Here is an 18,135-nt window from a genome sequence, read left to right as displayed (position 1 = left end):
TTTGGGAATTCCCATAGCAGCCCAGGTTAACACCCGAACCTGTCCTGCTATGGGAATTTACAAGGGCCTATTATCAAGCCCATTATCGCCGCTTTATCGGCAGTTTCCTGCCGATAAAAGCAGCGATAATGTATTGCCTTACGTTGTTGATAATATGCCCCTTCGTTCCGCGCCTTGCATCACATTTTGCGATGCAGGGCGCACTACGAAATTCCGGGCATATTATCAAGGACCGGTGTTAAAATTATCGTCGTTTTAAGGTATTCGTAGCGTATGCTGAGAATGATTAGCAGTAGTAACTATGGTGCGATCACTCTCTCACTGTCAAATCAGAGCACAGGGCGCGCTATGAGAATAGTTAGAAGTGGTCACTTATTGGAGATCCGATTCAGCTGTGTGGCTTATTGTGCGATGTTAGCAGGCATCGCTTACATGATTATGGTAACTGAGGTTGTGGTTTGCTATAAAAAAGTTGTGTTTACTCCTCTGTATGGGAATCTGGATGTTTCCATCTGGCCGTTGATTCTGACCTTGAAAGTAGAGTCAACCAAATGTGTCGTATAAAAGCACTATTGTCTCAAAAAAAGGTCGCTCATATCTGCTAGAGAAACATTTGTCCTTCATGTAGCAAACACCCGCACAGAAGTGTATGCTTTATTAAATACAGACGTGCCCTGGAATTTTAAGGAGTTAATTTAGACTATCTTTAATGTGTCCTCGAGTAGGGGATTAGCTTACTTTTTTCAAGTTATAAGCATTGGCCTTGTGACTTCTGTAGAAACTATATTTGGTGTCTTGTCTGTGTTTTTTCATTTGATTTTTTGCAGCATCTTTGGTGATTTGTGCTTAATGCTCAAATTAGTTGCCAGTGTGCTTGTATTAATTTGTTTAGTTAAATATGGATGCACATCTTGCAGCCAACAACAATATTTTTCAGTTGTTGCTGGTCCGCAACAAAATGTCTAGTTACTATGGAGCGCTGCCTCTTGCAACGTTGAGTGCAGCTTATGGATTATCGTTTTGATTCTCCTTTTTCACATGCGTTCAACCTGTGATCCATTGCCTGAGCTGTGATTTCGACTGGGCCCTGGATTTGTGTCTCTGCAGTACGGTGTCTCCCAACATGGATTAAGACCAGCTGATGAGCCCCTTAGTGTTTCATGACTTGCTCTGTTGTGGCGGCGGGATTATGGCCTTAGCAGCGAAACATGGAATAATGGGACGTTGGAAAGTTTTTGGAGTGGCGCATGACTTCTTGGCACGCAGTTACATTGAAGATGACTTGAGTTTTCCTCCTATGGTGATAGAGGCTCCAGTCGTTGAGGAACATGTATTTCCATTCTCACTATTGAATTGGATGGCTGAAATGTTTTCAGATGAAAACAATGACTTCCCGTTGGAGGCTGTTGCTACATACTGTGCTTATTTGCTGGTGGAAGAAGACTGTTTGATTTTTCTACCTATTCTTTATTATTTAGTTACTGCTTTTTATCAAAGATCGAATAATTTTTTTTGCAAAATTGAACTTGACTCTGCTTTTGAGGCTTGGACTCTGCGTTCGTAATTTGCCCATGTTTATATTATGTGGTTTGGTCAAGGAAATGTTTTGTGGGCTGAGCCTTGCACTCACACCATGTTAAGTTAGTATGGGTTTATTAGAAGCTTAAACACCATTTTTGTTTTCCTGCTCGGCTTTGCACACAACATGCACTTGCAATATTGTTTCGAGAAGGGTGAGTATTTTGCTTCATATGAGAATAATTTGATATATTACATTTGTAGACTGCCTCGCTACTTTAGTGTGTATAGTTAGAGCATGAAACATCAAGGTTATGTTGGATACTGTGTGTGTTATTCGGAATGATGTTCGCACGTTCGAGCCATAAGAGATATGCAGCTGTGGCATCTCTTATACTTGCACGTTCAGTAATGAGGTGTGCAGGCATGATTACACACAGTTTGAGAACATTCGTATCTTGACAGTTTGTGTTTTACTCAATGTGATCCACTACTGCTGAGTAATAGAGGTATGGGTCTGCCTATGTAGTCGTATGAGATCTTCTGTAGTTCTTAACTAACCTTCTAAGTAGGGAGGGAGAAATTTAGGTATATTTTACATCTGTTTCCCTTTTGCATTATAGGATGCTTTCTCTCCTTGTATTTTATGGAACAGTAACAATGCTGACAACTTTGTTTCTGATAATATGTGTGCTTGTATTTTGTAAGGTACTGGGCATGAGATTACAGTGTTAGAAATAAACATTTCAAAGTTGCAGGTGTGTTTATTAAGTGCTTGTTTTGGACTGGTGTAAGAAAGTAACAAAAGAGTGCTCTTGTTATCTACCTTATCTGAGGTAACCTAAGTTGCATGTTGTGGGTTGACTAATAATTGGTGTTTTTGCTATAGGAGGAAGAACCATTGAGTCACTGATTGCTAGTCTGTTAGGGTGTTTGGGTACTAAGGTGGGGTTTGGAACACCGTAATTCACTGAGGTTGTAAGACTTTATGCACAGTTGTGTGTAGTAGCAGAATCACTGCAACAGTAGTTACAACAAAAAGGCTCGATAAAGGGCCTTGAGTTTGAATGAAAATATGAAATTAAAGAATAATTGATAAGTGCAGCCAAGAAAGGGAGCAAGTGTGCAAATTTCATAGTGTTTTCAGCCGGGGTAGTTGTAATAATAAAAAGCGTCGATAAAGGGCCTGTACTTTCAATTTGAATGAAAGAAGAATGATTGATAACCCCAGCCAAGAAAGGTAGCAAGTAGGTATGTATATGTGTGGATGATGTGTTGATTGAGCAGAAGATGAATAAGGTGAAAAATAAGAAAGGCTGCAGACATGCAAACTTTGTACTTCTTTGTAAGGGAAGTGTCTGTTTAGTTTTCCTGTGCATATATATATTCACTGAAAAAACCATAGGTTTAGCCACATTATAGTTAGGAATTAGCATTTAAAAAACCTTAGAAATTCACTGAAAAAAAACATAGGTTTCAGGCACGTTATAGTTAGGAATTAGCTTTTAAAAAACCTTAGATATTCACTGAAAAAACCATAGGTTTCAGCCACGTTATAGTTAGGAATTAGCATTTAAAAAACCCTAGAAATTCAATGAAAAAACCTGAAGTTTCATCCATGGTATAGTTAGCTGGACATTTCTCTCATCCAAAACCATTGATATTCCTACGTTATAGTTAGTTCAGCTAACTATAACTCGCGTGCCTGCAATGCATCACTGATGACATCTCAAATGACATCACTGATGACATTACTGATGACATTATCCTTGTGAAGGAGTGGCAGACCTCCTCTCAGCGTAATATAACCTTTGATACACACATTGAAAAACAGAAACTAAAAATTTCAAAACAATGCAGATACCAATACCAGTTACAACAACCTGTTCAGTAATTTCAACATCTATATATACATACACTCATTCACCAACAGTTCTATATAGTCACACATACATGTACTCACTCATCATATGTACTCATACACCTAAACATCCTGTTAAACACGATACTCATCCATAGAGTTACTCACACACATACTCACACATGCAAACATCCATGTACGGGAAGCACCGCTTACAGCGGATATATCGCATCGCGCTGACAGTGCATCGCTGCTGTTACATCGTGCACGACATCACATCGCATGCCATCAGGACACATGCAAGTACATCCCATTTCCTTGTACATCGTTAACCATTACATCGGCAATCGCTTATTGGAACATTAACAGATACGAGCAGACTCGCATTTCGCACGGCTTGTTTATTTAAGAAGAGACATTACGAGCAGACTCGCATTTCGCAATGCAATTGCTTATTGGAACATTAACAGTTACGAGCAGACTCGCATTTCGCACGGCTTGTTTATTTAAGAAGAGACATTACAAGAAACGGGTTGTTTATTAAAGAAGAGACATTTCTTTACCGCATTTTCTATAAATAAAAAAAGATATGGTTGCCACGTACAATACGTCAATAAATAAAAAACAGATATGTGGTCTGAAATACGTCAATAAATAAAAAAAGATATGTGTTCTGACGGATAGGTTGCCTCCACTCATACCAAAATGATATACGACCAGAATTCTGTTCAGAAAATGGCAATTAAGTTTTTTCAGTACATTGAACATACATTGCATTATTAAAGCAGCGCATATGCGAGCGAAATTGTGCGGATTCAAGCCGGCACGTACAATACGTCAATAAATAAAAAAAGATATGTTGTCTGACGGATAGGTTGCCAGACTTTGGTGCTGGCAGACAAGGTTCGAGCCTCCACTCATGCCAAAATGATATACGACCAGAATTGCGTTCCTAAATGGATGGATGTGGGTGGGTAGAATGGGTGGATGGATGTGGGTGGGTGGGATGAGTGTATGGGTGTATGGGTGTTGGTGGATTAATGGATGAGTGGGTGGGTGGATGGATGTGGGATGGGTGGATGGATGGATGTGGGTGGGTGGGTGGGATGGGTGTATAATAAACATCTGATTCAAGCATCATATTTAATAAACCCATTGGCTGGCTGCAACTATGGTTGAATACCAGTACTTATTCTTGTACATAAAAAATGGCATCGGAAACAGTAAACAGTGCCATTCTGTTAATTAGGTACACCAATATATGCAACTGAAAACGGAGTGAAAGTTGCCCAGATTTGCTTAACTGCTTGTAAATTTTAAACTTTTGCACTCTTCTACGAAGGCCCAGTGAGTAAGTCGGAAGTGCTACACCTAAATGTGATGCTCGAACTTTCACAGACCCTTCTTTTTTCATTAATATGACCGTCGCCTACATGAAATCTGGAAATAGTATCAATTCAATGTTAATGTGATTGTAGCTGCCAAAAAGATAAATGGATTAGTCACATCCATGCATCCATCCATCCATGTATGCATCCATACACCCATCCATCCATCCATCCATCCACCCATACACCCCCATACACCCATCCATGCATCCATCCATCCATGCATCCACCCATCTATCAATGCATCCATCTATACACCCATACACCCATCCGTGCATCCATCCATCTATGCGCCCATCCATGCATCCGTTATTACACATCCATCCGCCATGCATTCACCCTGTGTCTTATAAATATTTACATCTGCGCCATTATAAAATATCTTGTAATATCACTGTAAATACATAAAAAGTAAATAAAGCACTGGCGACTTGATAGGAGTCTCTAACCCTGGTTAACAGCACTAAAGTCGGCATAGCTAGCAGTCAGCCCACACAGCCTGCTTTCATTAACGCACCTGTTTCTTCTTAATATTGTCCTTCACGACTATTCACTTCCTTCGAAACACATTAAATGATCATTTATTATGTGCATTACTTGCAACACAAAAATTCAATGTAATGTAAATGTGACTAATCCATTTATCTTTTTGGCAGCTATTACAATCCTACATTGTGCGCAGACCCCTCGCCTCCCAGCCCCCCTGAAGGTCAGCGCTGCTCGTGGCGACCATACAGGAGACAGGAACCAAATACAGGCAAAAACAAATGGCTTTCATGCCACGAGCCTTACTATATGTTAGTGAGAGGTCTCCGAGGGTTCACAGCACCGATGCTATGTATGCAATGAGGCGGCACTGGCACTTTGCATACATATGAGATGTGTGAATATAAGTAGCATGACCTGCACTACTTCTAGGCGCTTCTCTCCTGAAGAGGGGTGGCCTGATTGTTAGAATGAACATGCTTTCAGTTCACTTCTGGGTGCTAGGTGGTTTTCCTGAGTGGAGCGCCACCGTGTTGAAAGGCGTAGTTCATGAGCATTAAATTGGCATCAACCTTTGGACTTAAATATTCAAGGGGACTTGGAGTAAGTAGTTTTAGACTGGCAGCACAGAGAGTTGTAATGCTGTATTGTGTTTTGATATCGATTCATCTGTTCGTGAGCTGGATGAGTAGGTGGCTGGCCACAAATTAACAAGGAGCTAGTTTCCGCAGGGTGGGAGTAACAAAGCCAGGGACAGGAAATTTGGCATTGCAATAGATGCAGCACAGATAAAATGAGTTTCCGTAGCAGGGACAGACATTTTTAATATTATCGCATTGTACTGCTGGGGAAGTGAAATCAGTGTTGGAAATAATCAACTTTTCTTGAGGGGCGGCTGAGCCGGGAGAGAAAGGCTTCTCGAGTACAACTACAAAAAATCTAGTGTTGTCATGTCGCGCGATGTTATGTCGCCGATGTGACACGCGATCCTGTTTCAAGGCCGCATTTACGGCGCAACGTCGTGCGATGAGAAAATGGCCGATGTAAGTGCCATTGCGATGTTTTGTCCGCGATGCGAACGCCCGCGAGGACATTGCAAGCGATGGATCGTCATACAACCTCCATGTACTTGCATATTTAGCTATACACACACCACTACACTTACTTCTACAGAAAAATACACATATGTCAATGTCAATGGTATTTATAGAGCGCAAACAATCATCCCCAATGGGATATCACGGCGCTGTCATGACAGTAGTGAGTAGTTAACAGATAACAGAGTAAGGATTGTATTTAGTCAGATTTTGGGAAAAGAAATGTTTTTAATTGCTTCCTGAAGGACAAATAACAGTCTGTTAGTCTGAGTTCCTGCGGCAGCTTGTTCCAGTGATTTGGCGCCAGGTGGGAGAATGCCCGTCCACCCATCCTAGCTGTTTTCACAAGAGTGTTGCTTGCTCTAGCAGCCGTACAGGAACGCAGGTTCCTCGTGGGAGCATAGAATCAGATTTTTTTTTTTAGGATGCGAGGGCCCGTGTTGTGCAATGCTTTATGCGTAATGAACATTAGCTTGAAGACAGCTCTCTGTCTCATTGGTAGCCAGTGAAGCTCACTCAGGCAGCTTTTGGCTGGGTTGTACTTTCTTTTATTGCAAATTGCCTTTGCCGCAGCGTTCTGTACGACTTGTAGTTTCGCGAACAGATAGTCCGCCATTCCAACAAACAGGAAATTTCCGTAATCCAGCCTGCTCATTAATAAAGACTGGACCAATATCTTCCTACACTCAGTGGGGATCCATGGAAAAACTCGCCGGAGCATCTTGAGTAGTGCGAAGCCTTTGCCACAAATTGTAGATACATGGGTTTTCATGCTCAAGGTATTATCTAGGATCATACCTACATTTTTGGCCATTGATGCTGGGATAGGAGCGGTGCCCAGAGTGGTGGGCCATCAGCTGTTGTCCCATAGGTGTGTATGTCTACCAAACAGCAGAATCCCAGACTTGTCTGCGTTTAGTTTAAGACAATGGTTGTGCATCCAAATGGCTAGTTCAGTCAGGCAGTTTACTAGCCTATTCTTAGGGTCGTCTTCTTCATCTAATGAAATCATTAGTTGGGTGTCGTCTGCGTAAGAGCAGATCCCAACACCACACTTTCTCCCTATTTCGGCTAGTGATGAGACAAACACGTTGAATAGGGTTAGACTCAATGAGGCCCCTTGTGGGACCCCATATTTGATGTTCCGGGGAGGGGAAACAAAATCACCCATCCGTACTGTTCTGTCTTGCATGAAAGACTGCAGCCATTCTAATGCCTTTTCCCGGATACCCTTGGCTGCTAGGATTTCCAGGAGTCGGTGGTGTGGGACGGTATCAAATGCCACCGAGAGGTTTAGTAAAATCAAGGCGACTGTCTTTCCCTGTCTTTCCTTGATCTACCTTGGTTCTGATATTGTCTGACACTGCCAGGAGTGTTGTCTCGGTGCAATTGTTGGCCCGCAACCCTGTTTGGGAACTGTCCAGTAGATCATTGGTCTCTACTATACTTATTCTCTTAAACAATCACTTATAGAAACACATACTTATTTATATATGAACTCTTCCAATCTCACACTCTCACACATACTCACTTATATACATCAATACTCACATATACTATTTTAAAACATATGTAGTTACTTATAAAGATACTTTTGAGACAGTCTTTCACTCACTAAGACACCCATACACACACTCATCCACCCATACAGTCCTGCACACATGCTGTCTTCAAAACATATCCAATCCAATCCAATCCAAAATTTCTTTATTTCGGTCCTTGAGACCATAAAAGATTCATTGCAAAATACATTTACATTAGGTTAAAAAAAACACATTGCAAATTTTAAACATCCACGTTAAAAAAACACATTGCAAATTTTAAAATACAATAGATAAAAATAGTTCCCATCTTGTACCAAAGATAGAAGGGGATTGGAAAGATCAATGTCATGATTAGGAGGGATAATTTCAGAATTAAAAAGGATAATTCTAATTTAAGAAAAACATTTCATATTTTCTACATTTGGGCATGTAATAGTTTTTTTCTTATCTGCCACATAGCCATAATGAATTTAGCCACTGCGAATACAATATGAGGCAAAGTGCTAGTTTTTAATATTCTATATGCAAACAGGTGACACCTAAATCCCAGGTTCCTGCATAGAGGCACCAGCCAGTACTTCCTGGGTCTGTTGTAAGCAGGGCAAAAGAAAAGAAAATGAATTTCCTCCTCGTCATGAGTTTTGCACCTGGAACAAGATTTATCCCCCCCCTTAAGCCAGTTACAAGTGAAGGTTTTAATGGGCAAAGTGCCTAGCCTCCACTGTATATACAATTTTCTCGCTAGGATGGGGAATATAATGTCCATAAAACCTTCAAATTCATAGGAATTCTTAAATTCCAAAAAGCGGTCAGTCAGGGTGCCGTTAGTAGGAGCGGACAGGGGGAGAGCTAATCTTTGTTCCTTATAGATTGAGACCAGCTTTTTGTGGGAAATAGTTTGACATCCCTGCTCAGGGTCCTCCCATAGCTCAGGCAATTTCATCCGGTACAATTCTTACTTGACAAAAGCCAGCCATGAGATTCTATCGCGCTTATTCAAACTCATTACATGGGAGAGGTCGTGCCTGTAATGTGCGAGCTCGCTGGTGCACCATAGTCTATAGTCACCGGTTCTGCGAAGGAGGCACAACAGGTCCCACGCCGGTGCTGGCCAGAAATCCTGGCCACCCCTTGCCACTTCAATAACCTTGGAGCTAAAGCAAGCCAAAAATAGCGTGATCTTGAGAAGGGAATCCCCCCTCTCACAGTTATATACACTTTAGGGCGTGTAGACACATAGACTACACTACACAACCCCTATTCTAACCACACATATTTTACTGTCCTGAAGAAAGCCAGATTAGTAATAAGGCACTGGCTGAAACATGTTGACACTCTAAGGACGTAGGAGGTCGTAACCCGCCTCTAACGTCCCACAGCCTTATTTTTAACCGCTGACGGAGGCCCATTTAATAAAGTATTCTCACCCCTGGGACCTCCGCCAAGCCGTTTTAACCTCACTTACTCAAACACCCTTCACCGCACACACAGTGACATACCTGCTCCGCTGTAATCAGGCGTCGAAGCACACCCGGGACACGCTAGGTGTCACTGGGTGGGCCCGATGATGAAGCATGCCACCAACTAGGTTGGTGGGTGAGGGCTTTCTAAAGACACCCAACAGGTGCCACCACTAATTGGCAAAACAATACAGAGTCGCTATGACAATAAGAATATTAATGTCATACTAACCCCATCCCTAGCTATTCTCGTTTTGATTTACTGGCACCATAGTCTATGCCAGAATCTTATTGGCTTTGACTCCAATTCTACAGCGATAGAAGGTAAGCCCACATCTAATCTTAGGGGGAGCAGAGGTGTACCACGAGGGAGTGCCAGAAGGCGTCTGAGAAAATTATTTTCCACTCTGGCCAAATCATGCCCCGCTTTATACCCCCAAAGCTCGCTGCCATAAGATGCAGCCGCTTTAGCTTGAGTTTTGTAGAGTTCTAGTGCCAGGCTTATGGGTCTAAAGGTTGAAGTGTTCAGAGCCTTCAGGATAGCACCTGAAAGTTGGCACAATTTCAGCCGGGATTTTACTATTTGGGGGTCCCAAGATAAGTTCTCATGTAATGTAACCCCCAAGTATTGAATGGTTGTAACCCTTTCCAAGCTGGCTTCGCCCAAAGTGGGATTAGGTCTGGTCTTTAGGGATGGATTAAAGACCATGAACTTGGACTTCTCAGTATTGATCTCTAGACCATGTTGTGTACAGAAGAGGCCCAATACATCTAGGATCCTTTGTATACCCATCAGAGATTTGGGAAGCAGGAGGGTGTCGTCAGCAAACATGATAGCTGGCACCCTCCTGCCTGCCAAAAGGGGGCGGCATTATCTTTGACACTATCCAGATGGGATATGACGCTGTTAACAAAGAGGCAGAACAGGGTTGGCGCCAGGACGCAACCCTGCCTCACCCCTCTGAGAACAGGGAACCTTGATGACAACACTCCGTCCCTCCCACACCTGACCTGCGCGTAGTTATTATCATGGAGCCTGATTATGGCATACAATATTTGTGATGGGACACCAAGCTTCTTTAGGACCTCCCATAGTTTCTTGCGTGGGACCATGTCAAAGGCTGACCTCAGGTCCACGAACACCATGTACAGCCTCCCCCCTCTATCCTCACCGTTTTCCAGTACAGGAGGACGAGGCGGAAGATCTGATCCATGGTGGACGTGTTTTTCCTGAAGCCAGCCTGGAGTGGACTCAAAATTTCGTTGGCCTCCATCCAGTCCATGAGATGGTCCAGGAGAAGACGGGAGAAGAGTTTTTGGGGAACATCTATCAGGCTGATCGGCCTGTAATGGCTGGGAGAAGGGGAGAACCCTTTTTAAAAATGGGCACTATCTCTGCCCCCAGCCAAGTACAGGGGATCTCCATGCCTCCCAAGATAGCATTGAAAAGAATTAGGAGGTACGGGCCCCAGATCTCAGGATGCTGCCTGAAAAGATCACCAGGCAATCTATATAGTTTCCCCATTGCTAATCTCTCCACTGCACCCACCACCTCGCCAAGGGTGAATTCCAAACCAGCTGTAGAGGTGGATAGATCACCTGGGACGATTTCATTATTGCCAGATTGTTTGGTCTCTTGATATAGTTTGCCAAAGTGATCTTCCCAAGCGGAGGATGCAATTTTAGGCTCTACTGCAACTTTATGTTCTCCTGTACCAAACTTTACCAGGGACCAGAATTTTTTGAGATCCCTGGCTTCCAGTGCTAGGGAAAGCTCCTGCCAGCGATTCCAATCCCACTCTGACCTTGCCAAAGCCAGGGCAGCCTTGTACTCCGGCCTAAGTTCAGCAACCTTACCCCTGTCTGCGCCTGCTTTAATTGAGGCAATAAGCTCTGTCTTGACTTTTTTACATGAGGAATTATACCAGGTTGAGGTTCTGGTCTTTTTGTGTCGCGGAACTACCACAGGGTAAAAAACCTCACCTAAAGCTCCCACAAGGTTAGCATGAATTTGACCCAACTGCTCATTAAAATCTGGTTGTCTGGGCAGATTGATTAGATCATCCATGTCTTGGAGATTGGGGAGTGCTACTTCATAGATTCTACTTAAATTATATTCTGCACTAATTATTTTCCCCCATTTTACCCTACGTCTGTTGGAGGTCAGAACCAAATTCCCAAGATCACCACAAGGGTTGGTAGATGGTGTTCTGACCGACTTTTTTGGCCCTCCTTTGAGGGAGGATGATTGGAAGTGACTCCAGTCTATTATCATTCTAGTGCAAGGATTAGAACCATAGACAGGGCCTATTCATAGGGCACAGTAATGCACTTTCGTACCCTTTTCTTTAGATCAGGGCTTATAAACTTATGTTAGGGGATAGATTCATCAGTATTAGTAATAATCCGTCCTTTTGCAAGAGTGTTAGTATACCTTCTATGGAGTTATGCTTATTTCGGGCCTTGTAGGCCTCAAACGGGAGAGACTCCATTTTGCTTTCTGCCCCGGCAGCTTGGGATGCTTCTAGGTCAAGTGTAATGTTTTAGTTTCGAAGTGTTGTTCACTTGGAGAGAACCGGCTCAGGCTGGCCCTTATCGAAAGACTGTATTTTTCTCCACTCCGAAGACACAACATCAGATCGGCCGACTGAGAACGAGTCCTTGGTACGGGGAGGTACAAGAATTTGGTGGGCGGCGGGTTACTGGCCGTAACTTTCCATGAATGGACAAGCTTCCATATTAGCGAAAGCATGAGGCAGTGAGTTAGTCAGTCTGTAGGCTACAGCTAGCCGTTAGCATCAATGCCATTAATTATTCCAGGCAGACAGTCGCCATTTTGAAGTCCGAGAAAGACCAAGAAGCTGATACTCTCTTAGAAAGGTTGAAGTTATTTTAGTTGGAGCAGCTGGCGAGCTTTGACCTATAAGATCAGAGCATTCCGACTGAAGCAGTTAGTCAGGAGAACGAATACCAGAGTGGCTGAAACTGAGTTATGAGATCGAAGCCGAGAAGTGAAGATGGTCCGTGATTGAGAGGAGAGAGGAGTAGCCCAGAACAGCCAGAGAGAAAGCAGCTAATGAAAGGAAGGTTCCAGTGACTTGGAGGGAAGCAGAGAAGGCATAGCGGTGCAGACGTGTACCCGTCACTGCCGAAGTGTGACTTTAAGATGAGCCAAGGCACAGACGAGAAGGGAACCTAGATGACTGCTGAATCCAGACTTCACATTAATCAGGTGACGTCGACCTTTTCTCTATAGTGTGCACATTCTAACCTTTCACTTTCCTTTGCAGGATATATGTCATAGTATAGTATTGTGTTTTTATGATCATTGTAATAAAGTACCCCAGTTCTTAGTGAACCAGCATGTGCCTCGTATTCTTGTTCAATCAGGGTAACCTGTTCTTCTAGTCAGGCATTGTTTTCATGAACGGATGTAATTCCCGGTCAGGTAAGTAGTGACTGAGCAATGAGGGAGAGAGGGGCCCCTTGATGCAAAGAATAGATTGTACATCATCTTATTTGGTGAACTGTTGTGTAATTCATAATATTGTAGTATCCTATCCCGAGTAGCCAATGTAAGATTCCTTCCAAAGGTATTCATAGGAAAGTGATCGTCGTTGGTAAGCGGCGTTAATGAGAACACCAGGCAGGATACTGGTGCTTAATCGCCGGATTGTGGATCGGAATGTGAGTGAGAGAACACCAGGGAGGATACTGGTGCTTAGACACGCAGGATTGCGGCTTGTCGAGTGGGCACTGACTGTGGTCAGTGTGTAATGGTATCTAATCGGAACTGCCCTAGGGTAGACTAGTCTGGGACTAAGTTGCCGTGAGACTAACTGGTATGAGTGAGATATTGTAGAAAACCTATGCATGTATATTGCTAATTCCCCATCCTTAGGCACAAGGCATATACATACCTATTGTAAATACGTCCTAAGGAGGGAGGTGATTACGTTCCGGCTGGGTTGGAGGTGCTCTGAGGAGCTGATCCTATCTGGTCCGAGAATCCGGCCGTTACAGATGGTTACTCACCAACAGGAGCAGGGTGTTTCATTTCTAATAAAAGTGCATTGTGGTCGCTATCTGTTCTGACCACTATCCTAAAATCCTGGACCTTGGACCATAGGGAAATTTCAGCAAAAATGTAGTCCAACCTCGATTCATGGTCCTTCCTATTAAAGGTACACAATGAGGGGCTGTCGGAAGGAGTTCGACCGTTACAAGCCCTTATCGCATAGTTTAAAGTAAGGGACATGATTTGGACTGCAAGTGGGGACCAGGATTTTGGGTGGGGGAATTGACATGGTGAAACGCCCCAGTAATCATCTTCAGTAGTAAGGGCGCCCTCCTTTAGGCCTTCCAAAGGTTCAAAGTGACAATTAAAATCACCGCCTATCACTATTTTACAATCACTCAGCAGTTGGCCCAGTAAGGACGAAAGGTCTTCAAGAGTAGGAGATTCCATGGCCACACTGACAGGGCAGGAATATACATTGATAATTGCCAAGTTTACAGCATTTTGCCATTTGAGAAGCACACACTGGATGTCCTGGGAGAATGTAGGTACACTCTCCGCAGAACACCCAATGTGGGGAGCCACCCAAACCGCCAGACCCCCCGAGGGCCTCCCCCTGCCACTCCACCTAGCCTGGATTTCAAAAACCGCATAGCCCGTTTCACTCAGGGGTTCCCTCGCCCACGTCTCCTGGAAGAGACAGATATCGCTCCTTCCCACTAGGAGATCCCAGTCCACTGTGTGAATTTTATTTGCAATACCCTCCACATTCCAGGACAGGAACTTCAGAACTTCAGTAGAAGTTTTTGGAGCCTGCCCTCCGTGTGTTTCCAAGGCAATTTCTGCTACAGCGTCCGCCGATCGAAGTGCGTGACGATGTACAGGAACTTCCAAGATGGGCTGCGAAATAAATGAAGTAATGGGGACACAAGGGGCTGGAAGTGTTAGAATACTGCGGTTTGGCTCTGGGGTGAAGTGACTGCAGCGCCCCTAGCGGTGTGGGACTTAGGTATACTCCCGTGGAAGGGATCCAAGTCTCTAGTTGGAGTCTCCATCACGCTATTTTCCGTCCCCTGTCCTACAGATTCACTTTCAATGTTTCCGTTGGATTGTACGGGAGCACCCCTACGAAGTCAATCCACTTCATCAAGGCAAGTGAACCTGTTGGGATGTGCATAATTAACTTGGGTGGGGAAAATGTTGTGCCTAGGCCTATATCTTGACCCATCCACAGCAAAGCCCACCCGTGTCCACCCCTCATCCCTCCTCATGGTTTGGTTTGGGACATTAGGATAGAAATATGAGAGAGGGACCAACTCAATAGTTGTGTTACCTGTATTACCAAGCCAGTTACAGATGTATGTGACAATCTGGGGGTTCCTAAAGCTGACAATATTACAGTCCCCCAGGCTTTTCTTAGCAGTGTACCCAACCCATGGGACCCTTCTAACCATAAGAACCTCTCCTTTTAGGTGCGGTGGTAAGGGCCTATGGATGTTTAGCCAACTAATTACCTTGTTGCGTAAGGAGTCATAAGACTCCATTACGCCGCTTGCGAGCTCAGGTGCCCCCTTCAAAATTACAGTGTAGCCCGCCGCCTCAGGGAGAAAATTAACTGCCTTACGCCTAGTTTTAGAACCATCCAGCCGGATGGAGCCATTATCCACCTCGTTGGATGTTCTATCCTGACTGGGTAAACTGGCAGGAGCTAGTTGCTTCAACCTCCTGGGAATTGGAATCGGGGGCACTAACCTGGGGGTGGTACAGGTGCTGTTTGACGCACCAGTATTGCGCTATTGATGGTATTTTCCCCAGGAAGAACTGTGGGTGTAGTTGAAGTCATGACCAGTGTGGTTGTGGGAGAATGGGATGCTCTGGCTCTGGACCCCTGTACTGCACATGTACTAACTCCCTTCCCAGACTGAACACCATTACCCACACTTGATCTTTCAAGAGCTATCAGTCTAGATTCAATTGAATCCAGTTTGAGGGCAAGGGAATTTAAAAGGCTCTTTAAAATATCAGTAAGCGAGGTAATAAGGAGTTCTGTATTGTTGGGGGAAACCCCACCAAAGACGAATGGCTCAGGGGGCACAGGTATAGAGGGGATGGGTGGAGTACTCAGCAATTCCAAATCATCATTACCCATAACTAATGGCACTGAGGCACTCACATTATCTTCCCGCACGGGCAGTATTGGATCGGTTTTGGCCCTTTTGGCACTTTTGGGCTTTCTTGATCTTTTCCTTTTCAGTTTTAGTACAGGATCCGCTCTACACCCCGCATACTCTAGTAAATTAGGACCCTTCCCCTGAGCCCCAGTCTGTGCCAGCTCCACGACAGGGGAGAGCTCCACATCACTGATGATCCATGATGTGTCCCTATCCCTCTGCATGAATGATGGTGTCCTGTGCTGTTGAAGATCGGACTCTATGGTTTGGTCAATACTATCCATTAGAGACAGATGGGTAGCATCAAGCAGTAGCGGAGTGCTAGTGTTAGTTGCTAAACTAGAAGAGGAACACAAACCGTTATTTTCTACATCCTCCTCTGTGGGTGTTGCAAGCACCAGAGGACCAGTGCTGGCCGACAAGTTAACTTTAGTGAGGAATTTGTCCAAAGTACCTGAGACTACAGAGGCTGCCTTGCTTCTTGTTTCCCTACTGGCCATGATGTATCGACCAGCTGTAAGGCAGCCAACTAGTCAGTGAGTCGGAACGGGGAGATGGGGCGTTAGGGGGATGGCCCGGTCAAGCGGCTCCCGCGAAGCGGGGGGCACGAGTCGCGGTTTTGAGCACACAGGAGGGGGCTTGGGCTCAGGGGAAGAGTCTCCAGGTGTGGCACGCACCGTCAGGAATCCTGGGACTCGCAGTCCCGCTGTCTGTGCCTCCGCCCGCAGAGATGGTGGGTCTGTTCCCGGTCCTTTCGAGGGTAAGGTCACTCCCAAATTAGCTCCCAAAATAGCTCCAGCAGCAAAGTCTCTCCCTGCGACTTCGAGCTGCTCCCGCGAAGCGGGGGCCGCGAGTCGCGGTTATGAGCACACAGGAGGGGGCGTGGGCTCAGGGGAAGAGTCTCCAGGTGCGGCACGCGCCGTCAGGAATCCTGGGACACGCAGTCCCGCTGTCTGTGCCTCTGCCCGCAGAGATGGTGGGCCTGCTCCCGGTCATTTCGAGGGTAAGGTCACTCCAAAATTAGCTTCAGCAGCAAAGTCTCTCCCTGCGACTTCAAGCAGCTCCCGCGAAGCGGGCGCCGCGAGTCGTGGTTATGAGCACACAGGAGGGGGCGTTGGCTCAGGGGAAGAGTCTCCAGGTGCGGCACGCGCCGTCAGGAATCCTGGGACTCGCAGTCCCGCTGTCTGTGCCTCCGCCGCAGAGATGGTGGGTCTGCTCCCGGTCCTTTCGAGGGTATGGTCACTCCCAAATTAGCTCCAGCAGCAAAGTCTCTCCCTGCGACTTCGAGCGGCACCCTTTGGTATTCTCTCTACTGTGTCGTCCTACATTGATTCCCAAGGATTGGACCTCACATCACTCGGCACCAGCTTAGGTATAATGAGGCCCCGTTCTCTCCGTCAGTACCTCTCCGCCACAACCATGCGGGAGTGGAGGTGAAACATATAGAAACAGTGAGTCAGTCATTCATGCATCTGTGCGCTAAGTAAAACCCCCACCCAACCATACAGAAACTCATTCTCATACTCAAAAAAACAACTAATAACCCATATAGACACTGATGTACAAACCCATGCAGCCACTTATACACAAATGGAGACATTGATACAGATATTTACATATTTAAACATTACTCGCTAATACATGTATTCACTAAGATACACTTAATGAGTATGTTATACAATCAATTTTACAACAAAAAAACATCCATTTGGACACTTGTTTACCAATTTATTCTTCCATCGACCTTTAGATATACATATATAAAAAAAATTATTCAGAAAGACACACATTCAGAGGATTATGTCATCAGTGATATCATTTGAGATGTCATTAGTGATGTCATGAGTGCTGTCACTGACCATGTCATGAGTGATGTAATATGTGACGTCATAAGTAGCGCATTGCGGGCACGCGAGTTATAGTTAGCTGAACTAACTATAACAGAGGAATTTCAATGGTTTTGTATGAGAGAAATGTCCAGCTAACTATAACTTGGGTGAAACCTATGGTTTTTTCAGTGAATTTCTAAAGTTTTTTAAATGCTAATACCTAACTATAACGTGGCTGAAACCTATGGTTTTTTCAGTGAATTTCTAAGGTTTTTTAAATGCTAATTCCTAACTATAACGTGCCTGAAACCTATTGTTTTTTCAGTGAATATATATATATATATATATATATATATATATATATATATATATATATATATATATATATATATTTTTTTTTTTTTTTTTTACTGAAAAAACCATAGGTTTCACACCAGTTATAGTTTGGAATTAGCATTTAAAAAACCTATTGAATTCACAGAAAAAAACATAGGTTTGACACCAGTTATAGTTAGCTGGAAATTTTACTGACATAAAACCATTGAAAATCCCACGTTATAGTTAGTTGGACTCACTATAACTTGCGCGCCTGCAATGCACTGCTGATGATGTCACATATTACATCACTCATGACATTGTCAGTGACATCTCTCATGACATCACTGATGCTAATTCCTAACTATATAAGGCCTGAAACCTATGTTTCTTTCAGTGAATTTCAAAGATGTTTTTAATGCTAATTCCTATTTAAGACCTGAAAGCC

This window comes from Lissotriton vulgaris, chromosome 7 (assembly GCF_964263255.1).
Source record: "Lissotriton vulgaris chromosome 7, aLisVul1.2, whole genome shotgun sequence".
Lineage (NCBI taxonomy): Eukaryota > Metazoa > Chordata > Amphibia > Caudata > Salamandridae > Lissotriton > Lissotriton vulgaris.
This window is presented reverse-complemented; position numbering follows the sequence as displayed.